General features: G+C 40.0%; 2 long non-coding RNA genes across 2 annotated transcripts; both read right to left on the bottom strand.

Moving 5' to 3' along the window:
* Nucleotides 1–265: 265 nt before the first annotated feature.
* Nucleotides 266–1,043, bottom strand: LOC139435119 (uncharacterized). The gene is made up of 3 exons (XR_011644393.1): nucleotides 895–1,043; nucleotides 445–505; nucleotides 266–325 (listed from the first exon to the last, which is right to left on the bottom strand). It is a non-coding gene; the product is annotated as an uncharacterized lncRNA (long non-coding RNA).
* Nucleotides 1,044–2,244: 1,201 nt separating this feature from the next.
* Nucleotides 2,245–3,515, bottom strand: LOC139435146 (uncharacterized). Its single transcript, XR_011644407.1, has 3 exons — nucleotides 3,180–3,515; nucleotides 2,771–2,935; nucleotides 2,245–2,398 (listed from the first exon to the last, which is right to left on the bottom strand). It is a non-coding gene; the product is annotated as an uncharacterized lncRNA (long non-coding RNA).
* Between the last annotated feature and the right edge of the window lie 16,924 nt (nucleotides 3,516–20,439).

The following is a 20,439-nucleotide window of genomic DNA, read 5'->3' as shown; positions in this document are numbered from 1 at the left end:
GCTGCCTGGGGATGCTCAAATTGCTCAGAGAAAGGAGTATGAATGTACGGCTTCCCCACTGACACAGAGCGGAGGAAAAAATGGCTGGCTCAAGTCAGCAGGAGCAATTTCACGACCAACAGCAACAAAATATGTGATGTAATTATATACAAACACTGCATTTGCACTTTTTCACAAAACGAAAACCACACCATTGGGAAAGCTTAATGTTTTGTTTAATACAAAAAAACAGGGAAAGGCTTGAAAAACACTGAGAGTTGAGACTCAGGGTGAGGGTCTCAGTGCAGGTATTCAGGCTCCATTGAATCCCCCTCTGGTTCTTGTGCTGAAAGAGGGAGTAACAGACAGGAGAAAGGGTTATACACACACAGCACACCTATTGGATGGGAAATGCCTTGGGGAGATAAGGTGTTTACTTATATAAAACAGTAGTATTAAACGTACTTTGTGTTTTCACTCTCACTTAAGTGCCTCTCCCTTTGCCATCAATCCAGAATCAGCTGAGCTGCAACATTATACAGACAGGTAATAATCAACAGAATCACAAGGACACAATATGGCTCTGCTAAAAACACTCACTCTTACACGCACCAAAGTTATATTTATCTAATATTTAACTCCCTCCACCCCCACATACAATCCCGTTTAGAAGCCCCTCTTCTCTAATTCAACATGTTGGACGAAATGACATTAAGAGAACGGAATTTACAATTAAAAGGCTGTTCAACGTGTGTTGCTAACTTGCTTCGGTATGCTAGCTTAATCTGTTATCTGTAAACGTTCCTTAAATCTACTAATTTAGGGATAATCCACTGACATCCTTTAATACACATGTTCATTTGAATCAGATGTACTGATAATATCCGCAATATAAATCTTTAAACTTCTTCTTACCTTTAAAAGTCCGTCACGAACGGTGTATTATGCTGCAACTCCACAGCTCTGCCAGCCTTGGCGCTAACTTCCGGGGAACGATTGAGAGGCTCCACGATCCGCCATTGCTGTAAAAAAGTGGTCCATTGGAGTGAACGGAGATGTCGTAACTCTTCTATTAAATAGCTCTGAACGCAGTGTAGGCGGCACGATCGGCTTTTTGGGCGGAGCGACGCTGGGTAAAACTGCAGTGGCGTCATTTTCAATGCGACACAACTCACAAAACACACACAACAATGGAGGATGTGGAAGCGATCGTTTTCTTGTTTATTGTGAAATCCATGGTGCTGACATGCGGTGCTCTGCATAACGTCTGCGAGAGTCATGGAGAGGACTATGATGATGGGTGGAATGCACCAGCAGCAGAGCCTGGGGTAGCAGTGTCTCAAGGTGTCTTTGATGCGCTACCTGAATACCTACATATGCATTGTATTGAACATAAATAAATCCTTTTTTTTTCATATACATGTGTTTGTCAAATGTTTTAAACAAATGTTATCTGAATTGAATATTTAGTAAATATTTGAATTTCAAGCACCAGTAAGTACTGCCCCATAATAAGAACATTTGAGGAAATATCAGATCATGAAAAGAAAATCTTTCTAATAAATTAAGCGAATATCAAAGCTAACTATAAACATAAATACTAAAGTGTAAAACACAGAAAAACTATATTCATAAATGCAAGTGTAAAATAGTGTGGACAATTGTAAACATGGATGGAGACTAAAGTATCCACAACATAAAATAATATATTAAATATAACCTCAATCTTTCTTCTAGACATGTTAAAAGCTTGCTTGAATGGGTTATAGGTTTATTTTGTTCTCTCATCTTTGAAATATATAAGGAATGTGTTGTTTGAGTCTAGTAGAACGAGGGTATTACAATTGAGCAATTTCTACATGTATTATGTATTTATCATGTATTCTTAATACCATTACAAAATAAACATGTAATAATGTTTTAGAGGAGAACCTCAAGCTAGCAAACTCAATTTCTTGCTTTAAATCTCTTAAAAGTAAGGGGCTTTTTCCTAACTGATGGTGTTTGTTATTGCTTTATAAATTCATGTATGTTTATGATTTTTTTATGTTGGGTGCCATTCATTATCAACAAGAGATAAGATAAGTCAAAGAAGTACTTTATTGATGGCAGTATAAAAATACAAATGTTGTATCAAAAAGGCATGCCATTAAACAATACAAATAAAAAATGTAAAACTGTATTGCAGCCAGCATAAATATACATGGAATTGTAAATATAAAATGAACATTTTAAAGAAAATAAATAAACAAGGAAGTACAAATGTTGCATTTAAAAATTAACTAGATAAACAATATATAATATGTACAATAACTATTAAGGTTTTTTGAAGTATCAGGGAGGAGACGGGCCACGTCGGCTGCCCAGTCATGGTGCCGTTCCTGCTGGGCCCGATCCTCTCCTCCTCGTTTCCTCTTGCCTGGGTGACAATAAGATAATAATTAGCAATAAGGAAAAAACACAGGACAGGTACAGGTCACACAAGGATATAAGAATAACATGTATAAACAGAACAACAGTAAGGTGAACTAAAGAAAGTTCTGGCCCTAGATGTTTACAATGATTGTGAAAGTGAATTACATTATGTCCAGCCTGTTGATAATGAATATAAATATATGTATATGATAGGATGTCACACACAACTGTACTAGCTGCTTACTAGCTAAGACTTTACTTGAAACAGAGCATTTCCACACAGTGGTATAGCTTATTTTAATTACTGACGATGGATGATCCAAGGTTTAAAAAAACAAAACACAATTCCAGTCGCTTTGCCATTTCTATTTCTTACCTAGAACCACGCGCTGCGGTGTCGTGATGGCACTCGGTGTTGGTGGTTGAGTTGGTGTCGATTCTTCGGCTGGGGTCCGTTCTGGATTCAATGACGATGTGGACGGAACACTGCCATCAACCGTTGTTCAGGAATGTTCCTCCTCACGAGTCCAAATGTAATCATCTAGAACAGCAAAATGACTTGTTAATTCCACAAACTACTGCAGCACAATACTAAATAGCAACAACAACTATAGAAAAGAAAAACTGAACGTAAACAATGGCACATATGGTGTTAGCAAACAATAGCTCTAGCTAAGGCTATCTGCCTTAGCTAGCTATGTAGCTCTTCGGGGCTCCATAAAAGCACGGGTTGTCGAACATTAATGTAAGGATAAAATAGACTTCTTTGTTAGAAGTGAGCGTACCTTGCAGGGACTCCAGTAAAGCCGTTGCCGTTTTCCCTACATCGCAGGAAAGTCCTCGAAAATCCGCGTTCGGACATCTGTGCAGAGACATCCTGGAACACTTTCACATTTTGCGTTGTTCCGTCGAGCTCCCGCTGGATTTTATCATCCCCAATGAGATGTAGGAACGCCTGGTTCCTCCGGTTTGTATCCCGTTAATAGTTCTGGTCGTAAAGAACCGGGTGATTTGCTACCGTAATTTCTCGTTTGGAATATGAATAAATGAACTGCGGTCTGGTTCTCCCTGCTTACACGCGGTTTGGTTGGCTAGCGCTTCTACTGTCAGATTTGCATAAACGTGTTTGATTGGCTGGCGCTTCCAGCTCAGCTTCAAAAGTTGAACATTGCTCAACTTTTGAATCCTGGAGATCCTGGACATCCTGGAAATCTTCGCTTCGCTCCCCCACAATGCAGTTCGGCGAAAAGCGAGGCAAAGTGACGTCAACCCCATTCAAAGTCAATGGGCAGAGAAGCGTTGGAAGATTCTTCTGAAGCTGCTGTGTGAACGTACCGTAACCCTTACCCTAACCAATTGTTTTTTGTCAGTAGGAGGGCATTGTTCTTGATAAAGAGTTACATTTCCTAAATAAGAATACATCACGTGAAGAGACAATTATTTGGCCAGGAAAACACCCACTTTTGATGTCTCTCTCCCTCCTCTCACCGTGCTTCTGTCCCTGCCTTTCCATCCATGGAATACTTTAGATCAGTGATTCCCAAACTTTTTCAGTCGGGACCCCCTTGGGCAGGGCCGTATCCAGGATTTCCTAAATACCGAGGTCCAAACATGCTAGGGGGGTTCGGGGTATACTCCCCCGAGTTTTTTGGGATTTTCATGATCTAGTTAGGTGCTTTTTAAGTCCTGTGGGGGGTCACAAATTGGATAATATATTGATTTCAAACCATGTCAGTGGGCTGCAGCATCAATTCTTTTTTAAAGTGTAATGCATAACAATCAGTTGAGTGTTACTATTAATGATCTGGACATGCAGAAGAGGCTAAAATGATCACACAACATTGTCAACATTCATTTTCCATGTCTCTCTCCTTTCCATAACCTGCAGCCTCTCTTCCATCTTCTTTAGTCTCTCTGTCTTCTTCCTGTTCATTACTCTCTCTGTCCTCTACTCTTTCTCTTTGTTCAATCTCTCCCTCGTTGCTCACTTCTTGCTCCTCCTCACTTGTCGCTCCTGCCAGTGAATTAAAATCAATTCAGCAATTTAGTTCATTTCACTTGTTTGTTTGCATTATTTTTTTTAACTTTAAATCAGTTTTGTTTGATTCTCAAAAGAGAACAAAGATGTAAGCAAATTGTGTTTTATACAATTGTATGTTATTATGACATCATAACAAAGATGTTGTTTTAAAATTATGCCTATTGTCTATATTCTAAATGAAGACTACGTTATAGATAGATAGATAGATAGATAGATAGATGGGGTTATTAAGCCTACATTCGTTTGTGTGACTATACCTGCAGTTCCTCCCTGACTTCCATCACTTTCTCTCTCTCTTTCTCTCTGCCTGTCCTGTCTCTTCCTTACCAAAGCTGAGCTTCGACTGACGTAGTCTTTTCATTATATCTGAGTCAGTGTGAAAAGAAAACAATACAATGTTATATCTTCAATGTTTTACTCAAATTGAAATGAAAGAAAAGCATTACAACGTTTGTTAAAAGGTAATCCTTCTGACATTGGATGAATGTAATTAAATGTAGCTCTCTAGCTAGTTTATTCACGCAATTTAAACTAAAGTATAGCCTATAGCTGCAATATAAGTTAGTGTGCATGTTGTCCACTGACTAACGTCAGTGGACGTCAGTGTTCACACAGGATCTGCTGGTCATATGATGTCCTGATGAACAGAAACACAAGCAGCCCGTTGGACTCAGATCTCTAGATACCTCATCACTCCTCCTCTGCTCCGGTTCAAGTCCGGGCTGCGGTGCGGTGGTTTGTTGATACATGTCGTCTTCTTCTGTTTGCTTTAATCGAGGCTATGTAGTTATACAGCGCCCCCATCGGCAGTAAATGGAAGTACTACAAATAATCCCTTTTACTGCAATTATATCACAAGTTTTGTATACACAGCTCGGTAAAAATTACCGAGGTCCGGACCTCGGTGACCTCAATGGTGGATACGGCCATGCCCTTGGGTATTGGAAATATGTTCGGGACCCCCCAACCCGGTTCCCATCTATATTGGTAGGATTAATTGTATATTGTTGTAAAAACATTACATTTTCTCTGCTAATAATAAGAAGATACAAAGATCCAACTATAATTTTATATTTTATTATGGATTACACATGAACAAAAGTGCTTGTAATAGATACTGTGAATTAATTTGGCCTAATTAAAACTGGTTGGCCTTCTTCCCTGAGTAGTAGATTTTTAAATTCAAATTTATTTAAGGAAAATATATTAATTAAGTATTATTTCTATTGCAGGTTGCAAACGATCACATCACTTTACCATTCTTATTCCACACATAGCCTATCAATGACTTGTGTGTGCTTGCTTTCCCTTGCAGATCTTCTCAAACCGGGGCTGTTGTTTTGAGACTGCCACTCTCAGTTCATTCTCAATGTTCAGCTTTGATCTGTATTTCGTTTTGATGGCAGTAAGAAAAGCCTATCTCACACAAGTAGGATGTTGCAAAAGGCAGCATTATGCCCACAGCTCTCTGACCAATGAGATATTTTCGAGCAGTGTTTGTTTACAATTGAATAATAATAATAACAATACATTTGATTTATATAGGTGCACCTTAAAAACAACGTCATCTCAAGGTGTTTCACAAAACTAAAAGGAGAAAATAATAAAATAAAAAAATCTTCCCGTGACCCCCCTGCAGTACCTCCGCGACCCACCAGTGGTCGCGCCCCACACTTTGAGAACCACTGCTTTAGAGGTTAAAATAACACACTGAAAGTCAAAGTACAAAGTCAAAGATCTCTAAAGAGAACAGTGTCACCTACTGGCTTACCCTGAATTTATGTAAAACTGATGTAGGGCAAAATGTTCATCATGTAACGTTTAGGAAATCAGGGAGGACTAGCTGATGGTTCTCAAGGGCAGTGAACAACAGTTTGAAACATTTTATCTTCTTGATTTGCTTTGTTTTCTGGAGGGACTTCCATATTGGCTTCAGTATGTCTGTCATGTTCTTGTTTTTTTAGCTTCCCACCATACTTTCCTTATCACTCACCTATTAAGGAGCATGCAGTCTGAACACCCACAGCTGCCTGCATGACAAGGCAGATAAGGAAAGATAATGTTCAGAGTTGCAGAGCATGATATTAAATTGCCCATTTGAGTAGTTTGCTTTTTTAACCAAGAACTTGGTGTGTGATATGTTTCTAAATGTATTAGTGTGTGTGCTTGAGTGAGTGTGTTTGAGTAGGTTGGAGTGAACCTCTTTTTTTTTGCATGTGGCCAATGTACAAAATAAATAGAAATGTACCATTTTGTCTGAAACAGCTACATGATATGGGTTTCAGTATTTACACCGTTTTTCTCAGCGTGTGCACATACACACGCTTACAAGTATGCATGTGGAAAAAAGGTTTTTATCAAGTACCAAGTGCCTTGCATCGTCGAGCACTGGGGGCAGGCAGCTTGTCCCCTGTGCAGCAGACTGGAAGACTGAGATCCCAAAGGTCAGCTGCGCTCGGCATAAACAGACATGAACCACTGGCCCGGATGTTTTTCAGCAGCACGAGAAGCAGCTCACGGCCAGATAAGCACAATCAGAAACAGTGCCAGTCAGAACCTTAAAGCTTTTGAGCACCATCTGGTTCTGGGCCTATCCAAGAGGAGCAAATCCCACCAGGTTAGGAGGGACAGGAGGAAAGACAAGAGAAGGGGGGATGAAAAAGCCCAGAGAGTTCGTCGATGGAGAGAAAAAATACGTCTATAGAAATGTACAAAAAATGCATGGGCTTTTGCAATGAAAATTCTTGTGGTTTAGTATTATTTAATATAACGTAACGCACTTACATTAAGAGATCACACAAATTCAGAGGAAAAGAGGAAACCATCATACATTTTAGTTGTCTAATGACTCATAATCGTGTTGTAAGGATTCAGGATGGAGTAATAGTCGTTGACACTGATGCATTATAGGATACAGACAGCAATCCTTTTTTACTCAGATGTTCCCTATAGAAATCTCATTTGGCAGAAATGACAGATATTCTTTTTATATAATTACATATTGTATGTTGTTGGCAAGTGTTAAGTAGGGTGGGACCAATTTGTACAGTCCCAAGATTATACTGGATTATGCAGAGGCTAAGAAAATCTCTTGAGAAACACAACTTGTCGGTATTATCCCTTACACAGATTCTGTAACAGAGTGTGTCTGTGTACAAAGCTAAAGAGGTATTTTGTTAGTTTTATTGTATTATTCATAACGCTAACAGAAAGACTATGCAGTTGTCAGCCTCACAAATCCTGCTACAAAGGTGGTGAAAATGGTCTACCTGGCCCAGCACACTGTGAAACATATTGAAAACTACAGGGAAACAACCTCAAACAGCCTGGGTGTAAAACGGCAGCACGACTCACTTTCCACCAGCACCTAGCCGGCAGACTGACCCAGCGAGCTGCAAAAGTACTGGCATAGATGATAAAGACTTCACCAGCGAATGAAGCCAAAAGCATCAACAAATAGAGCTGCTTATTTATAGCAGTACAAGGGGAGGTCTAAGTGTGCTAAATATCACTGGCCTGTTTCAAGATAAAATATATAAAACCAAAAAACCAAACGGCAACAAAAAGCTAAAACAACAGAGCTTGCAACGTAATAAGTTACTTTGCTTACAAATGTAATAATGTGTATTTCTGTCAGGTTAAGCTCCGACTTTGATATAAGTTTAACAAGTTGATAGTGTTTGGCTTTGATTTGACTCAATGCAGATATATAACTCTTTAGATATGTTTGAAACATTTTTGAATAAAGATCGCATTAAAGATTCATAAAAAAATTGTAATATTTTACCAAAAGTGAACACAATATTATATCAATGTCCACTCATTGTCTCATTCCTGAGCTTTTATAATGCACCAGTAGCCCGTTATATTTTGAAAAGCTATTCAAATTCACACACTGCCCAATTTATTTCACAATTAGACCATTTGTATTGTTAGCACTCACCTATCCAGTTGGTGCTAAATGAAGTGCGAAGATCATTTGCTGTATCTCAGGAGACACAACATTGCAGAGGTCAGGCACCACATTGAAAGCAGAGCGATAAATGGACTGTAATTAGTGGAAATTATTCTGTTGAAGTTGTCGACTACGGTTTCATAATAAATCAAGTAACAGCTGCATCATTGACAGTTCATGTTTTTGTCTTTTTTTTCTCCATCTAAGACTACAGACAATCACAGAAGCGCACACACACACACACACACACACACACACACACACACACACACACACACACACACACACACACACACACACACACACACACACACACACACACACACACACACACACACACACACACACACACACACTCTCTGTCTTTATGGTGTTTTGTCTAGACCTACTGTAACCCAGCTTCTATGAGTAATGGCGCAGCCCTCTAAGGCTATCGCTATTGGGTTATCCCTCTGCGCCCCCGCGCAGCACTGAAACACTTGTAGTCCACGCCCACCCGCTAGGTGGGCCCCACCCTCGGGCCTCCTTCCGGTATCAATAGGAAGGTGGCCCGGCAATCCAATAGAGTCTGTCTGCAGACCGCAGCAAGGAGGCGTTTCCTATAGGGGCGTTTCCTATAGTGAACGACGGGAGCCGGCTCTCGCCCGCGAACGAGACGTTTTTTGTTTTGTTTTTGCGGAGGGATCTAGATCGGCATGAAGGCACATTATGCAATGTGCAATGTGGACATTATCCCGCTTATTACACATGGCCACATTCTCAACAAAGTAACGACATGACTCCCAATAATAACTGAAATGCTTTTATGGATTTAGAAAAAGATTTTATTGATTTAAAAAATAGGTTTTTGTATTGATTTAAATTGACATGCATCCGCTGAGAAAAGTAGTCCGTTGTTACTGTTTGAACTAACGTAACAACGGCAGGAACTGCTTCTATAGTGTTTTTGATTACAGATTTGAAAACATCGTTGCTTGCTTTAAAAGTAGCACAATTCATTATGTCAAACCTTGAAAGATATCTCTGCCCTAATGCCCTATGTCTGGATCGCTGCGTAAAAAGGAGGGTTTCTGACCCATTACTTCTCTTCCTACTTTTTGTCCCGCTCTTCTCCCCGCTGCAGCCTAGCAGTTGATCTCAAAGCATGCTCCCCTCTCCTGCAGGGAGAAAAACTATATTTATATACTTTATATAGGTTGATACAGTAGCCCCTTTTTTTAAATAGTTTTTATAGGTGTTGCCATCTGTTTTGTGTAGCGTGGTTCTACAAGCAAGTCAATGCATGAATTGGGTGGTATCAGAGAGTTACACGGGTCTGTAAATGCAATGAAAACAATTGGCCACAGCAAATAATTTATATTAAACATGTAATTTTTACTTTTGAATACTTTAGTACAAAGGATGTCTTGAATAATTTAAGTGATATATGTGTACACATATAAATCATTAGTCAAAACAGGGCTACATTTGATTTAATTAAAAGGTATAATATGTGGTAAACTGAAGAGCCCTTTGGGAGCCGAAAGAGCCGGCTCTTCTTGGTGAGCCAAATGATCCGGCTCAGCAAGAAGAGCCGGAATTCCCATCACTAGAACAATGACTTCTTCTGCGAGGATTTATAAAAGCAGCTGGATAAAAAAAGTTAGGAAACGCCCCTATAGGAAACGCCCCTATAGGAAACGCCCCTATAGAGAGGCGAAGTCACGCCCATCTACTTCCGGCCCATGGGACCCCGGAAGCGAAAAATTAACATTGAATTCAATGGAGAGAGAACACGTATCTTTTGATCTCGTTTGAATTGTGCCACGAACTACACATATGATGTTTGTCAATCTTAAACAATAAGTTCCATGTCAAAAAAGTCACATTTTGTCGTAAAACTGTTGAAATATAAGACTATGAAAAATACGCGACTACAAAGACTACAAATCCCAAATCCCATTCTGGCTCTCGTAAGTGATGTCACAGGCGATAATTCTCCAAGTGGTTGCGACTCGTAATTAAAGCGAAGAAGAAGAAGAAGATCTCATAACCGATTTATTCCCTCCAATAAATAAGAGATTGCTAAAAATAAATTCACTTTTACAAGATGCATGTGTGCTTTGTACCAGGTTGTAATCACATAAGTGATCATACCACTTGCTCGTTCTATCGATTCCCGTCTGATGAAAGGACCAGGAGTCGCCGGATCAGACATATCAGGTAATATACATGTTGTGCATGGAACACAGTCAAGTTAGCTACCTAGCTTGTAGCGACGAGTAGCGAGCACGTTAGTTAGCATTACATTACTTTAGTAATGGTAGCCTTACCATGACATTATTATTTTATTACATGAAGTAAACTAAAGCAAACAGATATTGTTCTAAACTGTATTAAAGTAAACCGGTATTATCTTGAACTGTATTGAAGTGAACATGTATTATTTGGGACTGTTTTAAAGTAATCCTATATATATAAACCTTCTCACATACACTTTCCCAGACACCCTGACACACACAATACACTCCCTGACCAAGATAACACACACACACACACACACACACACACACACACACACACACACACACACACACACACACACACACACACACACACACACACACACACACACACACACACACACACACACACACACACACACACACACACACACACACACACACACACACACACACACACACACACACACTTCATCTTACCAAACACACACACATGTCCTTTTCAAGGTTCTTTTTGGGGCCAATATAATCTCAAGTACTGATAGCTTTGCATGACATTCTTCTGGAGGTGTTTCATTGTGATGACAGTAAGGGTGAGTCAATCTGTTTGTTGGAAAGACAGTAGTTGAGTGATTACTGAGAGAAAAGTATTAGAAGAGATAATTATTCAAAGTGTTGTTACTTTAAAGTGTTGTTACTGACCTTTTTCTCTTTTATTTTCTTTACCTCACCTGTAACTGCTGAGACCCTGAGGAACATGCACACTGGACTGACCTGCTCTGGCAACCTGATTTCCACTGTACGTAATAGTATTTGGTTATGGTATATTATTTATATACATCAAAGGCACAATGCACCCCCCAGAGACACACATGTATTGAGTGTGATATTTTGCATAGGTCAAGTGAAATCATCTTTACATACTAGAAAACTGTAGGAGCGGCAACTTGTTTTGAAATTGAATTTTTAATATCTGATAATAAAGTTGTTCTGTTTTCTTTATTCTTCTCTCTTCCCAGCTCCATCCATCACCGTTCTCTGTTCCTGCAGGTCCTGCTTGCTAATCAATGCTTTATTTTTTTACACAATTACAAATAAAGTCAATGTATTGTATGACATGAAGTTGTGCTTCATTCTGAGTCAATAATAAATCCATTCTGCCTTCAACTGCACAATGACTGTGGACTGCACCGACATCCATGTAGCTGCCCCCCCAGTAAGATGAACCAAGCAAAGAGGGTCGCCATCATGCCCAAGGACATCCCGCCGCATCCGCGGAGAGAGGGCTTAAACTGACCTGAGACCAGCACACCCAAACACAACGGCTCTTTTAAGAGCCACCTACAGTTTCAAAGAGTTGCAATCCTACGTTATTATAATTATTAAACTGGTTCATGTGTCACTTAGTTTACTGAACCGTGATGAATGAAAGAAATGAGTGAGGTAGTGGTTTAAAGAAGTTACAAAGACATTAATATATGAGTAACAGGTCAGTGTAAACACAAGCTTCTGTCAATTATGGATCATTCAAACTATATACAAATAATATGTAATAACGTTCTAAAATAAGTATTCGGTATATTCCTTGATAGCTTTTGGAGAAGGTTGTTTTTAAGTTTACTAAAATCTATCGTTTCAACTGTTTCACTTTATAAAAAGGAACAGGTGAGTAGAGCATTATTGAGTTTCTTATTCTGTCAGTAAATTATCCAAATGAAATGTTTATCATTATTTTAGTCAACCCTAAACAAATTGATTGTACCTTTTTAATAATGACCTTACATGGTTAAGTTAAATTAACTTCAGAAAATCAAATCAATTAATTTCTCCAACAGTCAACTATTTTCATAAAGAATATATATATTTTTCAAAGTCAACTTTATTGTCAATCTTACTCAGTTTGTGTTTATAGACAGAGAGATCAAAAAGACTTTTAAATCAAATAAAATTATACAATTTACAGATATGTATACAAATATATATATATATATATATATATATATCCTATATACACCATCATGTATAATGATGGTGGACACTTCACTGTCTGGATGGCAGCTTGCTGGTCTCTGCTCAGTCGCATTGAGGCAAGAATTGCCTCAAGCCACCGACCCCCATGCCCCTTCACCAGCTCCGGCACGGTGACAATGGCCTGATGTTGAGGCCGCGGCTCTGGCTCAGGTGACAAAAGCCATGCCATGCCACACTGTGCGCCCCTCAGTGCAGACCTGAACCAGTCTACATCCTGAGTGGCGATGTCTCTGGCCAGTGGGTTGTATGTCTCCTCTCACTGTTGGTAAAGTTGAGACACCGGCTGGACTACTTTGGAAGTGCCAGGCTTCCTCCACTGGCACTCAACATCTGTGGAGCTGATCTGCCACATGGCACATATTGCCAATGTTGCAGCGTGGCTGCATTTGTACATCCCCCGTGCACAATCACAGACAGCGCTCTGCATCGCGCCATCGTCTCCCATGCAGATCTGTACAAATAAAGTAAGTACCATGTTTGTTAGCATGCTATAATAGATTGAATGAGCAATAATACAAGGATGGTCAGGATCTGGGGGTGGGAGGGGTTATTTTTCCATAGTTTTGTCCTCTTGTCTGATTGCTGATTGTTTTTTTTTCTGTATTTTTTGTAATTTGTGTTGTACTGGTTGTGATTGTACATTGTATTTTTCTAAATGTGTATGAATACATTTTTGAAAAACATTTGATCAACAATAAAGAAGGATTTGGTCAGGATCTAGACTCAGTGTGTTAATTAATTAATCAATGCTCTCTACATTAGGAAAACACATACCGGTGTACCAGAGGGAGTCACACACAGCTGTGCCTGGATAACCAAACAAATTGACAAGATAACCAAAACCCTTGAATCTACACACAGCAAATAAACTAAGGAGATCACACACATACAGTATAGTCGATATAAAACTGGCCGCTTCAATCTGAAGAGCAACTAAAACAAAACACGGGAGTATACCTTGTTCTTGTGAACACTAATGTAATCCACAGCATACACAGAGACCACGAAGTTCTTAAGGAGAAAACTAGTTACTGAAACAAAACACTTTAGTGTACCTTGTTAGCTAATGTTAGCTAGCTGACATTAACGTTACACATTGCACTCATTACTCACCGAAACCTTGTAAAGCCGGTCCCGCTGCTCTTACAGAACCGACTAACTCCCCTTTCGTGTATGTACAGCTCTCAACGTGTCCAGACTTGTAGTGATGTTCACCTCGTTTTATACTTTTATTCTCATTCTGAAAGAAACAGGTGAAATGTGCTAACGTGAAGGCCGTCTTTGTGATGGTGACGCGTATTGTGCGAGACGAGAGACCTGTAGTTCACTCAGCGGTTTCACACAAAAAAATGTGTAACTTCACAGTTTTAAGACACATTTTTATTTTTTTGACTTGCAAAATATTCTTTTAAATTGACAAACATCATATGTGTCATTCGTGGCACAATTCAAACGGGATCAAAAGATAACCTTTCTCTCTCCATTGACTTCAATGTATAATTTTACGCTTCCGGGGTCCCATGGAGGCTCCCGGAAAGGGAGGGACTTCGCCTCTCTATAGGAAACGCCTCCTTGCTGCGGTCTGCAGACAGACCCATCTCCGGCAATCTGCTCCCATAGAGGCTTTGCATATGACGTCACGGGTGACGCGGCGTCAGCCCAGCGGCCATACTGGAGTACCAAAACAGACACCGTAATACTCATAGCCTACCTGTTTTTTATCGGACATATAATGGTGAACTTCTGTGCTATTGTTGGCTGCGGCAACAGAGGTGATCGAAACAGGGGGCCAAAGTCATTTTACAGGCTGCCGGCGGTTATAACACACCAGGGTGAAGCAATGTAGGCCTATGCACTTTCAAAGCGTCGACGGGAAACATGACTCAATAGGATCGGACGGGAGGATCTCAAACCATCCAACCACAACTATACTCGCGTTTGTGGGGATCATTTCACGTCAGGTAAGTGTCAGGTTTTACATACAAACATTCAAAATCAACATACAACCCACTTACTAAGACATGTATCTTAACAAGGACATATGCATCCTGGAGTCTGTGTCATCGATCGACATATCAGATTGTGGAGTATCTACAAAACAAAGTCATCCCTTGGCTCAGGTCATCTTCCCATCAGTCTGTCAATCCCCTGCAGTGCTTCGTTTAACTGTAATTTAAAGAAATTCCTCCCCCTACTGGCCATTTGATTATATGTAAACAGTAAAGGCTGTACAGTCCCTGGCACCTTTTCAGAGGCTTTTGGTTTCCTCAATTATTTGTCATGTTCCAATGTCTTGACACCAGCATTTTAAATATATCTGAAGTCTGACTTCGCCTGTCAAAAGAGGTCAAATTTGTATTAATTAACAGTTCACCCAGGATATAACTGACCTACAATCTGATTTATTTGCAGGTAAACCAGTGGCACTTTTTGACAAAAATCATCCTGACTGGGCACCGTCTGTCAAATTGGGCCACGAGAAAATTACAGCACCTTCCCCTGCTACACATGCCAGGTATAAACGCGCCAGAAAAAGGTCATCCATCGCACCACTTGATCTCTACAGCATGGTATCTGATATTCCATCTCCAGAAGAACCCGCACCAGTCCTGGGAGCCACTGGGGAAGAAGAAGGAATGATTGAACCAGAGACTGCCACTGCAACTCAGACTGATTTGACTGGTGAAATGATTGACAAAATGTCATTTGAAATTAATAATGTAACAACAGAAAATGTTAACTTAAAAGAAAAGCTTGTAATATATTACTAATGTATTTTTTACTATCTAAAGATGTAGATGGGATTACATTGATGGATAAAATAGCTGAAGTGTGCTGCGACCTGAATAATGTGTGTGATACTGTAATACCCATTGATTGAGCCTTTACATTCTGTTACACCCCATTCAACCCATATCAGATTGAAAAATATGATATGTTTGTATTGTAATTATTATTACATTATTGTCAATGTTGTACTTGGTCAATTAAATGTCTTGATAATCAGAAAAGTGATTTGGGGTTTGGTTGTGTAGGGGAATGTTTGAACAATTATTTAAGATGTTTTCAGGTATGGAAGATTAATGTTTTTCTCTCGTTTTCTATTGTCAGATTGGACACATCCCAAACTGCTTGAATGTGGTTTCAGACCTGCACTGCGCACTAGAATAGTACTGGTAGAATATTCAAGCTTGGGTAAATACATTTGGAAAAAAACAATTGAAAGGGCAAAGTATTATATTTATTACAGGTTTCCAATTTACCCATTGAAAAAGGGTGAAAAATAAGTATGCTCCTTTAACTGTAAGCTGCAGAGATCACCTCACATAACAGAGATACATTAACATTGTGTCCATATTACAGTTTTTTTCAATGCTAAAACACATTTTTTGAAAGCAGAGCTTATTTTCTCAAAACACATTCACAAAACCATACACACAAAGTGCAAAACACCTCATATATAATCACATAAATATATACACTGTCATTCAGATTGATTAATACTTCTGTTTCTTTTGAGAAGGGACATGCTGATGACATTTGTCACAATACCAGCTTCCTTTGGGGGCAACTGTTATACCAACATATTCCAAATGAAACCAGGTAGTTTCACAATTTGTGTTATCACATCCTATCATGGGAAGCTTTTCCTCTCCACGACAAAGGCACCATTTGGGTACCAGTGGTTGGGTATCGGTTGGCTGAGTCAGAGTGGCACATACAGCAGGGTCTGGTATCAGGCAGAGAGGCCTTTTTGGTGCAGTAATGGAGACTGGTGTAGTTGCACTGGGAATTCTGGTGAAGAATTGCCCACTCAACTCGAGGAGAATGACCTTCTGAAAGAATTCATGAGCTTTGGGGTATACCTTCTCCCAAAAGTCAATATCTGGGGTTATGCATTCAAGATTAATCTTTCCGTTCACCCACAGAACAAAGTCAGCATATTCAACATTGCATAGAAATAACTGGGTCTGCACTTGATAGAAATAGGCATGGTCTTCTTCAGCCTGTCCTGTCCATCACGTGATTCCAGACATGTATGGTCTGACGGTGCAGCAACACAGTAGGGGCATTTAATTTCCAAAACACCTACACCACAGCACTTGCAGGACACAACACCATCTGGAGTAGCACCTAAATATGGAAATGTTGGCGATAACACGAGCCCAGAATCCTGGCAAATGAAACTGTCATGTTGATTCATAATTGTAATGTAATCTTCACGTGCTTATTTCTCGTGATTACATCCCCATTCAGTAGCTGCAGTTTTAAATTGTGTGGCTTCTGGGTAACAAATAGCTTTAATCAAGCTAAGCGATGGTTTACTTGCACTTGTTGAACATGCTGCCTTCATACGAGATGCTGTAATCCGCCCAGCTCTGTATCGATACCAGAGTTTGGATTTGGCCTGTGTTTTTGTTGCCTTCTCAACACCGCCTCCGGCTTGGTGATAGCTACATTGATCCCTTGGCAATGTTCTGTAAGCGCTTTATGGTCCATTTCTAGGCAGTTCTCACTTTTTAAACTAGAAAGCGGCTTAGGAAATGTTGACAAAGTCACTTTTGGGACAAAATGGACATTGTGTGGAGCTGAGATTATCAATATTGCACACTTCCTTCCAGTAGATTTCAGTGATGCCAGGAAAGACTGTTGCTCAGCATCTGTCACTTTTGGAATTTCCCTCGAGTGACGTAAAAGTGGTGGTGTTGTTGTTGTTGTTAAATTAGCTGCATCACCAAGACTGTCAATTGCTTGGCTTAAACGATTCCTTCGGATTTTAGCCGAACTAAAGTCAATGTCAGCAACAGGGGAAGGTGTTACATCCTTCACTGATCCAGGTAGAAGCCAATACGCCTTTTCCTGGGTAACTGTCTTGGCACCACGTATCCGTACAGATGTTTCAATGTAGAACAGGAGAGATGCAACATGGGTACATGTCGATCCCAAACCAGCCTTGCAGTTGCAGTTAGCTGTGATGACAGCACCATCCTTCTTCATCAGTACCCACGGACATGTTGGCTGCAGCCCAATACTCTGAGAATGCAATACCTGAAAAATGAAATACAAAAATATTATTGGATTGTTGACTATTTAGAACCACCAATATTTTCAAATACTTTACTTTCAAATACTGATTGTTTACACAACCAGTGGGTGGTCAGCTCTTGTCATATTCCTATGCTAGGTAGCCCATAACAGAAGCTGACAACCAAGAATAGGTTCACAACTTTTGTAATTTAAATATATTGCAATATATAATAAAGCTTTAGTTATAAAGACCTTTTCATAAAGCACGTGTAGCTCAAAGTGCTTTACAAAATGGCACACATCACAAGTTAAAAATAAACCACAATAAATTCCCCTCAGATCAGATGTAAAGACCTTTACAGGTACATGCAGCATAGCAACAACATATACCATTTTAACAGGTTAAGAGACAGGAGGAGGTAAAAGGTATGATAATAAAAACAAATGAGTTGGCCTCTGATATTTCTTGGTAGCGTAGTGGATAAAACAGCCTCACCCATTTTATTTTGGGGGACTTTAGGGATATTTAAAAAGCCAGCTGAAGAGGACCTCACGAAATATTTACTCACTTTTCCAGCTATTACAGCCACATCTCCTTGATATGCAACGCAAACGTCGCGGATCCACCCGGATGTGAACTGGTTATGTGCATCGAGTCCTTTGTACGCCTTCATTTCCTCCATGGTGTACAATGGAATAGGCGAAAAATGAGGTAGTTCACGATATCAAAGTAGGAAAGTGAAGGCCATGAATTTATGTCGGTGCTGTAATCATTAACGGGAATCAAATAAGGGTCCACCGAACCAATCGACGTACATTTGTCTCTGTAAACCAGGGGTGGGGAACCTTTTTCCTCTCAAGGGCCATTTCAATTTTTACAATATCCTCAGAGGGCCGTACAAGTTATTGACCTCTGCTTAAAAAAAACTAAAATCACAGCCCATTCATTTCATTCTGTGCAAAGAAAAAGCAACCTCTTAATCCAGATATCTCACCATGACTCGCGTATGCATGCACGTGCAGGGTGTGGCGTGCTCCCCTGGGAAGATTTTTTTTTAAATGTTGAAGTTAAAAGCATCAATCTGGTGCACTTTGAGAGCAACATTAGGAGATCTATGGACACATCTCTCAACACCCAAACACAACTGTAAGCAGATTTTCTTTTAATTTATGGATATTTGACAAATCACTCCCCTTTCAAACTGTATTCTTCTTTATTAATAACTGTCATATGGTATTTTATACCTGTTTACTTTATTTTCTTATTTTTTTTATAACTATAATGATCATATAAAGATGTGCCTTTACCTCACTGGTTGTAGAAAAAGCTTCTTATATTCGTTAGCATAGCTAGCTAACCAGATGCTAATGATAACAACACAGTTACTGTCTGATCAGTATGACAGATGAGCAGATCGCCACTGGGCTTTCAACTAAAGACACAGACACGCAGAAACTGCGGCATGTGTATGGACTTATCGGTACTGCAATTTCTGAAGTGCTGGAGTGGCGTTCTGGTGCTCTCCGTCAGAACTGCACCCCTGTCAGTCGAGACATATATACCACGTGATGACACGTTAGGCTCGTGTTGTGTTCATGGACCCTGACCTTGGCCAGGAAAAACAGGCACTCGCATGTTTAATTTTTTTGCGGTCTAGATTTCTTTCATTTTTTTATTTTTTGCGTGTGTTTATAAATTACCTCGAGGGCCGTACCAAATTGTCTCGCGGGCCGTATACGGCCCGGAGGCCGGAGGTTCCCCACCCCTGCTGTAAACGGTCTTATCCTCCGGGTTTAGTGATTCGTAGTATCCTTTCATTTTCGCCATTTTTGAACGCTTCCGCCAGTAGAGTGGTACGAGTGGTACTCCAACATGGCTGCCGCGAAATCCCGTGACGTCATTAGGAAGCCTCTATACAATATAACTTTTCTTCAGCTATAGAGAGGCGAAGTCACGCCCATCTACTTCCGGCCCATGGGACCCCGGAAGCGAAAAATTAACATTGAATTCAATGGAGAGAGAACACGTATCTTTTGATCCCGTTTGAATTGTGCCACGAACTACACATATGATGTTTCTCAATCTTAAACAATAAGTTCCATGTCAAAAAAGTCACATTTTGTCGTAAAACTGTTGAAATATAAGACTATGAAAAATACGCGACTACAAAGACTACAAATCCCAAATCCCATTCTGGCTCGCGTAAGTGATGTCACAGGCGATAATTCGCACAGAATTTAACTTCTGTTAGACAGCTATCATACTGAATAAATATTTACTGTGAATGTATGCAAAAATGTATGGCATATGGCTGTCTAACAGAAGTTAAATTCATTCCTCACTTATTCTGACAATGTACTTAACCCCAAATAAAAGAACCCAATAAAAAGAGTTGTTAAATAATAGTGAAGTCACGTTGTAATAACAATAACTCATCTCTCTCGGTTTTTCTTTTTGAGCTTTGCTAAAAGCCACTGTGTCAAGTGTCCATCTGGTGTTGCCGTCCGGAGTTGTCCAACATGGCGGACCCTCTCGCACATGCGCAGAACCGATCGGGCAGGGTGACGGATCAGGTAGTGACACAGCCATAGACTGTATATATAAATGGACGTAGGGTCCGTGACGTCACCCATAGGATTCTGCAGTTGCCGTGAAGCCCTTAGTAGGCGGAGTCGGCCACTAACGGCTCGACAGCGACGTCAGAGTTCAACTCCCGCCTGTTCCAGCATGCTCCAAATAAGGGCAAAGAGGCGGAGCCGAGGCGGGA

The sequence above is a fragment of the Pseudochaenichthys georgianus genome, chromosome 14, assembly GCF_902827115.2.
Source record: "Pseudochaenichthys georgianus chromosome 14, fPseGeo1.2, whole genome shotgun sequence".
Taxonomy (NCBI): domain Eukaryota; kingdom Metazoa; phylum Chordata; class Actinopteri; order Perciformes; family Channichthyidae; genus Pseudochaenichthys; species Pseudochaenichthys georgianus.
This window is presented reverse-complemented; position numbering and strand designations above follow the sequence as displayed.